This window comes from Symphalangus syndactylus, chromosome 11 (genome assembly GCF_028878055.3).
Source record: "Symphalangus syndactylus isolate Jambi chromosome 11, NHGRI_mSymSyn1-v2.1_pri, whole genome shotgun sequence".
NCBI lineage: Eukaryota > Metazoa > Chordata > Mammalia > Primates > Hylobatidae > Symphalangus > Symphalangus syndactylus.
The window spans coordinates 7,859,478-7,872,491 of record NC_072433.2 but is presented as its reverse complement, the minus strand read 5'-3'; positions in this window follow the sequence as shown (position 1 = coordinate 7,872,491).

The following is a 13,014-nucleotide window of genomic DNA, read 5'->3' as shown; positions in this document are numbered from 1 at the left end:
CTTTTTCCACTACTACTCTCTTAGCGCTCCAAATGTCCAGTTGCATTTTCTACAGAAAGAGTGTTCAGATCTGCTCAATCAAAGTATGGTTTAACTCTGTTAGCTGAATGCACAGATCAGAAAGAAGTTTCACAGAATGGTTCTGTGTAGTTTATATTTATAGACATTAATTTTTCCACTATTACCCTCTTAGCGCTCCGAATCTCCACTTGCATTTTCTACAGAAAGAGTGTTTCAGAACGGCTCAATCAAAACTAAGGTTCAACTCTTTAGTTGAACAAACAGAACAGAAATGAGTTTCACACAATTCTTCTGTGTAGTTTTTATTTGTAGACATTATTTTTCCCAATATAGGCCTCTTAGCGCTCAGAATGTCCAATTGCAGTTTCTACAGAAAGAATGTTTCAGAACGGCTCAATCAAAAGTAAGGTTCAACTCTGTTAGTTGAATGCACAGAACAGAAAGAAGTTTCATACAATGCTTCTGTGTAGTTTATATTTGAACATATTCTTTTTTCCACTATTACACACTTAGCGCTACGAATGTCCAGTTGCATTTTCTACAGACAGAGTGTTTCAAAACTGCTCAATCAAAAGTATGGTTTAACTCTGTTAGCTGAATGCTCAGATCAGAAAGAAGTTTCACAGAATGCTTCTGTGTAGTTTATATTGGAATATATTCCTTTTTCCACTACTACGCTCTTAGCGCTCCAAATGTCCAGTTGCATTTTCTACAGAAAGAGTGATCAGATCTGCTCAATCAAAAGTATGGTTTAACTCTGTTAGCTGAATGCACAGATCAGAAAGAAGTTTCACCGAATGATTCTGTGTAGTTTATATTTGAAGACATTCCTTTTTCCACTATGACCCTCTTAGCGCTTCGAATCTCCACTTGCATTTTCTACAAAAAGAGTGTTTCATAACTGCTCAATCAAAAATATGTTTTATCTCTGTTAACTGAATTTACAGATCAGAAATAAGTTTCACAGAATGCATCTGTGTAGTTTTTATTTGAAGATATTCTTTTTCCCAATGTAGGCCTCTTAGCGCTTAGCATGTCCAATTGCAGTTTCTACAGAAAGAGTGTTTCAGAACGGCTCAATAAAAAGTAAGGTTCAAATCTGTTAGTTGAATGCACAGAACAGAAAGAATTTTCACAGAATGCTACTGTGTAGTTTATATTTGAATATATTCCTTTTTCCACTATTACCCTCTAAGCGCTCCGAAGGTCCACTTGCATTTTCTACAGAAAGAGTGTTCAGAACTGCGCAATCAAAAGTATGGTTTAACTCTGTTAGCTTAATGAACATATCAGAAATAACTTTCACACAATGCTTCTGTGTAGTTTTTATTTGAAGATATTATTTTTCCCAATAGAGGCCTCTTAGCGCTCAGAATGTCCAATTGCAGTTTCTACAGAAAGAGTGTTTCAGAACGGCTCAATCAAAAGTAAGGTTCAACTCTGTTAGTTGAAAGCACAGAACAGAAAGAAGTTTCATACAATGCTCTGTGTAGTTTATATTTGAACATATTCTTTTTTCCACTATTACCCACTTAGCGCTACGAATGTCCAGTTGCATTTTCTACAGACAGAGTGTTTCAAAACTGCTCAATCAAAAGTATGGTTTAACTCTGTTAGCTGAATGCTCAGATCAGAAAGAAGTTTCACAGAATGCTTCTGTGTAGTTTATATTTGAATATATTCCTTTACCCACTACTACTCTCTTAGCGCTCCAAATGTCCAGTTGCATTTTCTACAGAAAGAGTGTTCAGATCTGCTCAATCAAAAGTTTGGTTTAACTCTGTTAGCTGAATGCACAGATCAGAAAGAAGTTTCACAGAATGATTCTGTGTAGTTTATATTTGGAGACATTCCTTTTTCCACTATTACCCTCTTAGCGCTCCGAATCTCCACTTGCATTTTCTACAGAAAGAGTGTTTCAGAACGGCTCAATCAAAACTAAGGTTCAACTCTTTTAGTTGAACAAACAGAACAGAAAGAAGTTTCACACAATTCTTCTGTGTAGTTTTTATTTGTAGACATTCTTTTTCCCAATATAGTCCTCTTAGCGCTCAGAATGTCCAATTGCAGTTTCTACAGAAAGAGTGTTTCAGAACGGCTCAATCAAAAGTAAGGTTCAACTCTGTTAGTTGAATGCACAGAACAGAAAGAAGTTTCATACAATGCTTCTGTGTAGTTTATATTTGAACATATTCTTTTTTCCACTATTACCCACTTAGCGCTACGAATGTCCAGTTGCATTTTCTACAGACAGAGTGTTTCAAAACTGCACAATCAAAAGTATGGTTTAACTCTGTTAGCTGAATGCTCAGATCAGAAAGAAGTTTCACAGAATGCTTCTGTGTAGTTTATATTTGAATATATTCCTTTTTCCACTACTACTCTCCTAGCGCTCAAAATGTCCAGTTGCATTTTCTACAGAAAGAGTGATCAGATCTGCTCAATCAAAAGTATGGTTTAACTCTGTTAGCTGAATGCACAGATCAGAAAGAATTTTCACCGAATGATTCTGTGTAGTTTATATTTGAAGACATTCCTTTTTCCACTATTACCCTCTTAGCGCTCCGAATCTTCACTTGCATTTTCTACAAAAAGAGTGTTTCATAACTGCTCAATCAAAAATATGTTTTATCTCTGTTAACTGAATTTACAGATCAGAAATAAGTTTCACAGAATGCATCTGTGTAGTTTTTATGTGAAGATATTCTTTTTCCCAATGTAGGCCTCTTAGCGCTTAGCATGTCCAATTGCAGTTTCTACAGAAAGAGTGTTTCAGAACGGCTCAATCAAAAGTAAGGTTCAAATCTGTTAGTTGAATGCACAGAACAGGAAGAATTTTCACAGAATGCTACTGTGTAGTTTATATTTGAATATATTCCTTTTTCCACTATTACCCTCTTAGCGCTCCGAATGTCCACTTGCATTTTCTACAGAAAGAGTGTTCAGAACTGCGCAATCAAAAGTATTTTTTAACTCTGTTAGCTTAAAGAACATATCAGAAATAAGTTTCACACAATGCTTCTGTGTAGTTTTTATTTGAAGATATAATTTTTCCCAATAGAGGCCTCTTAGCCCTCAGAATGTCCAATTGCAGTTTCTACAGAAAGAGTGTTTCAGAAAGGCTCAATCAAAAGTAAGGTTCAACTCTGTTAGTTGAATGCACAGAACAGAAAGAAGTTTCATAAATGCTTCTGTGTAGTTTATATTTGAACATATTCTTTTTTCCACTATTACCCACTTAGCGCTACGAATGTCCAGTTGCATTTTCTACAGACAGAGTGTTTCAAAACTGCTCAATCAAAAGTATGGTTTAACTCTGTTAGCTGAATGCTCAGATCAGAAAGAAGTTTCACAGAATGCTTCAGTGTAGTTTATATTTGAATATATTCCTTTTTCCATTACTACTCTCTTAGCGCTCCAAATGTCCAGTTGCATTTTCTACAGAAAGGGTGTTCAGATCTGCTCAATCAAAGTATGGTTTAACTCTGTTAGCTGAATGCACAGATCAGAAAGAAGTTTCACAGAATGATTCTGTGTAGTTTATATTTGGAGACATTAATTTTTCCACTATTACCCTCTTAGCGCTCCGAATCTCCACTTGCATTTTCTACAGAAAGAGTGTTTCAGAACGGCTCAATCAAAACTAAGGTTCAACTCTTTAGTTGAACAAACAGAACAGAAAGGAGTTTCACACAATTCTTCTGTGTAGTTTTTATTTGTAGACATTCTTTTTCCCAATATAGGCCTCTTAGCGCTCAGAATGTCCAATTGCAGTTTCTACAGAAAGAGTGTTTCAGAACGGCTCAATCAAAAGTAAGGTTCAACTCTGTTAGTTGAATGCACAGAACAGAAAGAAGTTTCATACAATGCTTCTGTGTAGTTTATATTTGAACATATTCTTTTTTCCACTATTTCACACTTAGCGCTACGAATGTCCAGTTGCATTTTCTACAGACAGAGTGTTTCAAAACTGCTCAATCAAAAGTATGGTTTAACTCTGTTAGCTGAATGCTCAGATCAGAAAGAAGTTTCACAGAATGCTTCTGTGTAGTTTATATTGGAATATATTACTTTTTCCACTACTACGCTCTTAGCGCTCCAAATGTCCAGTTGCATTTTCTACAGAAAGAGTGATCAGATCTGCTCAATCAAAAGTATGGTTTAACTCTGTTAGCTGAATGCACAGATCAGAAAGAAGTTTCACCGAATGATTCTGTGTAGTTTATATTTGAAGACATTCCTTTTTCCACTATGACCCTCTTAGCGCTTCGAATCTCCACTTGCATTTTCTACAAAAAGAGTGTTTCATAACTGCTCAATCAAAAATATGTTTTATCTCTGTTAACTGAATTTACAGATCAGAAATAAGTTTCACAGAATGCATCTGTGTAGTTTTTATTTGAAGATATTCTTTTTCCCAATGTAGGCCTCTTAGTGCTTAGCATGTCCAATTGCAGTTTCTACAGAAAGAGTGTTTCAGAACGGCTCAATCAAAAGTAAGGTTCAGCTCTGTTAGTTGAATGCACAGAACAGAAAGAATTTTCACAGAATGCTACTGTGTAGTTTATATTTGAATATATTCCTTTTTCCACTATTACCCTCTAAGCGCTCCGAAGGTCCACTTGCATTTTCTACAGAAAGAGTGTTCAGAACTGCGCAATCAAAAGTATGGTTTAACTCTGTTAGCTTAATGAACATATCAGAAATAAGTTTCACACAATGCTTCTGTGTAGTTTTTATTTGAAGATATTATTTTTCCCAATAGAGGCCTCTTAGCGCTCAGAATGTCCAATTGCAGTTTCTACAGAAAGAGTGTTTCAGAACGGCTCAATCAAAAGTAAGGTTCAACTCTGTTAGTTGAAAGCACAGAACAGAAAGAAGTTTCATACAATGCTCTGTGTAGTTTATATTTGAACATATTCTTTTTTCCACTATTACCCACTTAGCGCTACGAATGTCCAGTTGCATTTTCTACAGACAGAGTGTTTCAAAACTGCTCAATCAAATGTATGGTTTAACTCTGTTAGCTGAATGCTCAGATCAGAAAGAAGTTTCACAGAATGCTTCTCTGCAGTTTATATTTGAATATATTCCTTTTTCCACTACTACGCTCCTAGCGCTCCAAATGTCCAGTTGCATTTTCTACAGAAAGAGTGATCAGATCTGCTCAATCAAAAGTATGGTTTAACTCTGTTAGCTGAATGCACAGATCAGAAAGAAGTTTCACCGAATAATTCTGTGTAGTTTATATTTGAAGACATTCCTTTTTCCACTATTACCCTCTTAGCGCACCGAATCTCCACTTGCATTTTCTACAAAAAGAGTGTTTCATAACTGCTCAATCAAAAATATGTTTTATCTCTGTTAACTGAATTTACAGATCAGAAATAAGTTTCACAGAATGCATCTGTGTAGTTTTTATTTGAAGATATTCTTTTTCCCAATGTAGGCCTCTTAGCGCTTAGCATGTCCAATTGCAGTCTCTACAGAAAGAGTGTTTCAGAATGGCTCAATCAAAAGTAAGGTTCAAATCTGTTAGTTGAATGCACAGAACAGAAAGAATTTTCACAGAATGCTACTGTGTAGTTTATATTTGAATATATTCCTTTTTCCACTATTACCCTCTTAGCGCTCCGAATGTCCACTTGCATTTTCTACAGAAAGAGTGTTCAGAGCTGCGCAATCAAAAGTATTTTTTAACTCTGTTAATTTAAAGAACATATCAGAAATAAGTTTCACACAATGCTTCTGTGTAGTTTTTATTTGAAGATATTATTTTTCCCAATAGAGGCCTCTTAGCGCTCAGAATGTCCAATTGCAGTTTCTACAGAAAGAGTGTTTCAGAAAGGCTCAATCAAAAGTAAGGTTCAACTCTGTTAGTTGAATGCACACAACAGAAAGAAGTTTCATACAATGCTTCTGTGTAGTTTATATTTGAACATATTCTTTTTTCCAGTATTACCCACTTAGCGCTATGAATGTCCAGTTGCATTTTCTACAGACAGAGTGTTTCAAAACTGCTCAATCAAAAGTATGGTTTAACTCTGTTAGCTGAATGCTCAGATCAGAAAGAAGTTTCACAGAATGATTCTGTGTAGTTTATATTTGAAGACATTCCTTTTTCCACTATGACCCTCTTAGCGCTTCGAATCTCCACTTGCATTTTCTACAAAAAGAGTGTTTCATAACTGCTCAATCAAAAATATGTTTTATCTCTGTTAACTGAATTTACAGATCAGAAATAAGTTTCACAGAATGCATCTGTGTAGTTTTTATTTGAAGATATTCTTTTTCCCAATGTAGGCCTCTTAGTGCTTAGCATGTCCAATTGCAGTTTCTACAGAAAGAGTGTTTCAGAACGGCTCAATCAAAAGTAAGGTTCAGCTCTGTTAGTTGAATGCACAGAACAGAAAGAATTTTCACAGAATGCTACTGTGTAGTTTATATTTGAATATATTCCTTTTTCCACTATTACCCTCTAAGCGCTCCGAAGGTCCACTTGCATTTTCTACAGAAAGAGTGTTCAGAACTGCGCAATCAAAAGTATGGTTTAACTCTGTTAGCTTAATGAACATATCAGAAATAACTTTCACACAATGCTTCTGTGTAGTTTTTATTTGAAGATATTATTTTTCCCAATAGAGGCCTCTTAGCGCTCAGAATGTCCAATTGCAGTTTCTACAGAAAGAGTGTTTCAGAACGGCTCAATCAAAAGTAAGGTTCAACTCTGTTAGTTGAAAGCACAGAACAGAAAGAAGTTTCATACAATGCTCTGTGTAGTTTATATTTGAACATATTCTTTTTTCCACTATTACCCACTTAGCGCTACGAATGTCCAGTTGCATTTTCTACAGACAGAGTGTTTCAAAACTGCTCAATCAAATGTATGGTTTAACTCTGTTAGCTGAATGCTCAGATCAGAAAGAAGTTTCACAGAATGCTTCTCTGCAGTTTATATTTGAATATATTCCTTTTTCCACTACTACGCTCCTAGCGCTCCAAATGTCCAGTTGCATTTTCTACAGAAAGAGTGATCAGATCTGCTCAATCAAAAGTATGGTTTAACTCTGTTAGCTGAATGCACAGATCAGAAAGAAGTTTCACCGAATAATTCTGTGTAGTTTATATTTGAAGACATTCCTTTTTCCACTATTACCCTCTTAGCGCACCGAATCTCCTCTTGCATTTTCTACAAAAAGAGTGTTTCATAACTGCTCAATCAAAAATATGTTTTATCTCTGTTAACTGAATTTACAGGTCAGAAATAAGTTTCACAGAATGCATCTGTGTAGTTTTTATTTGAAGATATTCTTTTTCCCAATGTAGGCCTCTTAGCGCTTAGCATGTCCAATTGCAGTCTCTACAGAAAGAGTGTTTCAGAATGGCTCAATCAAAAGTAAGGTTCAAATCTGTTAGTTGAATGCACAGAACAGAAAGAATTTTCACAGAATGCTACTGTGTAGTTTATATTTGAATATATTCCTTTTTCCACTATTACCCTCTTAGCGCTCCGAATGTCCACTTGCATTTTCTACAGAAAGAGTGTTCAGAGCTGCGCAATCAAAAGTATTTTTTAACTCTGTTAATTTAAAGAACATATCAGAAATAAGTTTCACACAATGCTTCTGTGTAGTTTTTATTTGAAGATATTATTTTTCCCAATAGAGGCCTCTTAGCGCTCAGAATGTCCAATTGCAGTTTCTACAGAAAGAGTGTTTCAGAAAGGCTCAATCAAAAGTAAGGTTCAACTCTGTTAGTTGAATGCACACAACAGAAAGAAGTTTCATACAATGCTTCTGTGTAGTTTATATTTGAACATATTCTTTTTTCCACTATTACCCACTTAGCGCTATGAATGTCCAGTTGCATTTTCCACAGACAGAGTGTTTCAAAACTGCTCAATCAAAAGTATGGTTTAACTCTGTTAGCTGAATGCTCAGATCAGAAAGAAGTTTCACAGAATGCTTCTGTGTAGTTTATATTTGAATATATTCCTTTTTCCACTACTACTCTCTTAGCGCTCCAAATGTCCAGTTGCATTTTCTACAGAAAGAGTGTTCAGATCTGCTCAATCAAAAGTATGGTTTAACTCTGTTAGCTGAATGCACAGATCAGAAAGAAGTTTCACAGAATGATTCTGTGTAGTTTATATTTGGAGACATTCCTTTTTCCACTAGTACCCTCTTAGCGCTCCGAATCTCCACTTGCATTTTCTACAGAAAGAGTGTTTCAGAACGGCTCAATCAAAACTAAGGTTCAACTCTTTTAGTTGAACAAACAGAACAGAAAGGAGTTTCACACAATTCTTCTGTGTAGTTTTTATTTGTAGACATTCTTTTTCCCAATATAGGCCTCTTAGCGCTCAGAATGTCCAATTGCAGTTTCTACAGAAAGAGTGTTTCAGAACGGCTCAATCAAAAGTAAGGTTCAACTCTGTTAGTTGAATGCCCAGAACAGAAAGAAGTTTCATACAATGCTTCTGTGTAGTTTATATTTGAACATATTCTTTTTTCCACTATTACCCACTTAGCGCTACGAATGTCCAGTTGCATTTTCTACAGACAGAGTGTTTCAAAACTGCTCAATCAAAAGTATGGTTTAACTCTGTTAGCTGAATGCTCAGATCAGAAAGAAGTTTCACAGAATGCTTCTGTGTAGTTTATATTTGAATATATTCCTTTTTCCACTACTACGCTCCTAGCGCTCCAAATGTCCAGTTGCATTTTCTACAGAAAGAGTGATCAGATCTGCTCTATCAAAAGTATGGTTTAACTCTGTTAGCTGAATGCACAGATCAGAAAGAAGTTTCACCGAATGATTCTGTGTAGTTTATATTTGAAGACATTCCTTTTTCCACTATTACCCTCTTAGCGCTCCGAATCTCCACTTGCATTTTCTACAAAAAGAGTGTTTCATAACTGCTCAATCAAAAATATGTTTTATCTCTGTTAACTGAATTTACAGATCAGAAATAAGTTTCACAGAATGCATCTGTGTAGTTTTTATTTGAAGATATTCTTTTTCCCAATGTAGGCCTCTTAGCGCTTAGCATGTCCAATTGCAGTTTCTACAGAAAGAGTGTTTCAGAACGGCTCAATCAAAATTAAGGTTCAAATCTGTTAGTTGAATGTACAGAACAGAAAGAATTTTCACAGAATGCTACTGTGTAGTTTATATTTCAATATATTCCTTTTTCCACTATTACCCTCTTAGCGCTCCGAATGTCCACTTGCATTTTCTACAGAAAGAGTGTTCAGAACTGCGCAATCAAAAGTATTTTTTAACTCTGTTAGCTTAAAGAACATATCAGAAATAAGTTTCACACAATGCTTCTGTGTAGTTTTTATTTGAAGATATTATTTTTCCCAATAGAAGCCTCTTAGCCCTCAGAATGTCCAATTGCAGTTTCTACAGAAAGAGTGTTTCAGAAAGGCTCAATCAAAAGTAAGGTTCAACTCTGTTAGTTGAATGCACAGAACAGAAAGAAGTTTCATACAATGCTTCTGTGCAGTTTATATTTGAACATATTCTTTTTTCCACTATTACCCACTTAGCGCTACGAATGTCCAGTTGCATTTTCTACAGACAGAGTGTTTCAAAACTGCTTAATCAAAAGTATGGTTTAACTCTGTTAGCTGAATGCTCAGATCAGAAAGAAGTTTCACAGAATGCTTCAGTGTAGTTTATATTTGAATATATTCCTTTTTCCACTACTACTCTCTCAGCGCTCCAAATGTGCAGTTGCATTTTCTACAGAAAGAGTGTTCAGATCTGCTCAATCAAAGTATGGTTTAACTCTGTTAGCTGAATGCACAGATCAGAAAGAAGTTTCACAGAATGATTCTGTGTAGTTTATATTTGGAGACATTAATTTTTCCACTATTACCCTCTTAGCGCTCCGAATCTCCACTTGCATTTTCTACAGAAAGAGTGTTTCAGAACGGCTCAATCAAAACTAAGGTTCAACTCTTTAGTTGAACAAACAGAACAGAAAGGAGTTTCACACAATTCTTCTGTGTAGTTTTTATTTGTAGACATTATTTTTCCCAATATAGGCCTCTTAGCGCTCAGAATGTCCAATTGCAGTTTCTACAGAAAGAGTGTTTCAGAACGGCTCAATCAAACGTAAGGTTCAACTCTGTTAGTTGAATGCACAGAACAGAAAGAAGTTTCATACAATGCTTCTGTGTAGTTTATATTTGAACATATTCTTTTTTCCACTATTACACACTTAGCGCTACGAATGTCCAGTTGCATTTTCTACAGACAGAGTGTTTCAAAACTGCTCAATCAAAAGTATGGTTTAACTCTGTTAGCTGAATGCTCAGATCAGAAAGAAGTTTCACAGAATGCTTCTGTGTAGTTTATATTGGAATATATTCCTTTTTCCACTACTACGCTCTTAGCGCTCCAAATGTCCAGTTGCATTTTCTACAGAAAGAGTGATCAGATCTGCTCAATCAAAAGTATGGTTTAACTCTGTTAGCTGAATGCACAGATCAGAAAGAAGTTTCACCGAATGATTCTGTGTAGTTTATATTTGAAGACATTCCTTTTTCCACTATGACCCTCTTAGCGCTTCGAATCTCCACTTGCATTTTCTACAAAAAGAGTGTTTCATAACTGCTCAATCAAAAATATGTTTTATCTCTGTTAACTGAATTTACAAATCAGAAATAAGTTTCACAGAATGCATCTGTGTAGTTTTTATTTGAAGATATTCTTTTTCCCAATGTAGGCCTCTTAGCGCTTAGCATGTCCAATTGCAGTTTCTACAGAAAGAGTGTTTCAGAACGGCTCAATCAAAAGTAAGGTTCAAATCTGTTAGTTGAATGCACAGAACAGAAAGAATTTTCACAGAATGCTACTGTGTAGTTTATATTTGAATATATTTCTTTTTCCACTATTACCCTCTTAGCGCTCCGAATGTCCACTTGCATTTTCTACAGAAAGAGTGTTCAGAACTGCGCAATCAAAAGTATTTTTTAACTCTGTTAGCTTAAAGAACATATCAGAAATAAGTTTCACACAATGCTTCTGTGTAGTTTTTATTTGAAGATATTATTTTTCCCAATAGAGGCCTCTTAGCCCTCAGAATGTCCAATTGCAGTTTCTACAGAAAGAGTGTTTCAGAAAGGCTCAATCAAAAGTAAGGTTCAACGCTGTTAGTTGAATGCACAGAACAGAAAGAAGTTTCATACAATGCTTCTGTGTAGTTTATATTTGAACATATTCTTTTTTCCACTATTACCCACTTAGCGCTACGAATGTCCAGTTGCATTTTCTACAGACAGAGTGTTTCAAAACTGCTCAATCAAAAGTATGGTTTAACTCTGTTAGCTGAATGCTCAGATCAGAAAGAAGTTTCACAGAATGCTTCAGTGTAGTTTATATTTGAATATATTCCTTTTTCCACTACTACTCTCTTAGCGCTCCAAATGTCCAGTTGCATTTTCTACAGAAAGAGTGTTCAGATCTGCTCAATCAAAGTATGGTTTAACTCTGTTAGCTGAATGCACAGATCAGAAAGAAGTTTCACAGAATGGTTCTGTGTAGTTTATATTTATAGACATTAATTTTTCCACTATTACCCTCTTAGCGCTCCGAATCTCCACTTGCATTTTCTACAGAAAGAGTGTTTCAGAACGGCTCAATCAAAACTAAGGTTCAACTCTTTAGTTGAACAAACAGAACAGAAATGAGTTTCACACAATTCTTCTGTGTAGTTTTTATTTGTAGACATTATTTTTCCCAATATAGGCCTCTTAGCGCTCAGAATGTCCAATTGCAGTTTCTACAGAAAGAATGTTTCAGAACGGCTCAATCAAAAGTAAGGTTCAACTCTGTTAGTTGAATGCACAGAACAGAAAGAAGTTTCATACAATGCTTCTGTGTAGTTTATATTTGAACATATTCTTTTTTCCACTATTACACACTTAGCGCTACGAATGTCCAGTTGCATTTTCTACAGACAGAGTGTTTCAAAACTGCTCAATCAAAAGTATGGTTTAACTCTGTTAGCTGAATGCTCAGATCAGAAAGAAGTTTCACAGAATGCTTCTGTGTAGTTTATATTGGAATATATTCCTTTTTCCACTACTACGCTCTTAGCGCTCCAAATGTCCAGTTGCATTTTCTACAGAAAGAGTGATCAGATCTGCTCAATCAAAAGTATGGTTTAACTCTGTTAGCTGAATGCACAGATCAGAAAGAAGTTTCACCGAATGATTCTGTGTAGTTTATATTTGAAGACATTCCTTTTTCCACTATGACCCTCTTAGCGCTTCGAATCTCCACTTGCATTTTCTACAAAAAGAGTGTTTCATAACTGCTCAATCAAAAATATGTTTTATCTCTGTTAACTGAATTTACAGATCAGAAATAAGTTTCACAGAATGCATCTGTGTAGTTTTTATTTGAAGATATTTTTTTTCCCAATGTAGGCCTCTTAGCGCTTAGCATGTCCAATTGCAGTTTCTACAGAAAGAGTGTTTCAGAACGGCTCAATAAAAAGTAAGGTTCAAATCTGTTAGTTGAATGCACAGAACAGAAAGAATTTTCACAGAATGCTACTGTGTAGTTTATATTTGAATATATTCCTTTTTCCACTATTACCCTCTAAGCGCTCCGAAGGTCCACTTGCATTTTCTACAGAAAGAGTGTTCAGAACTGCGCAATCAAAAGTATGGTTTAACTCTGTTAGCTTAATGAACATATCAGAAATAACTTTCACACAATGCTTCTGTGTAGTTTTTATTTGAAGATATTATTTTTCCCAATAGAGGCCTCTTAGCGCTCAGAATGTCCAATTGCAGTTTCTACAGAAAGAGTGTTTCAGAACGGCTCAATCAAAAGTAAGGTTCAACTCTGTTAGTTGAAAGCACAGAACAGAAAGAAGTTTCATACAATGCTCTGTGTAGTTTATATTTGAACATATTCTTTTTTCCACTATTACCCACTTAGCGCTACGAATGTCCAGTTGCATTTTCTACA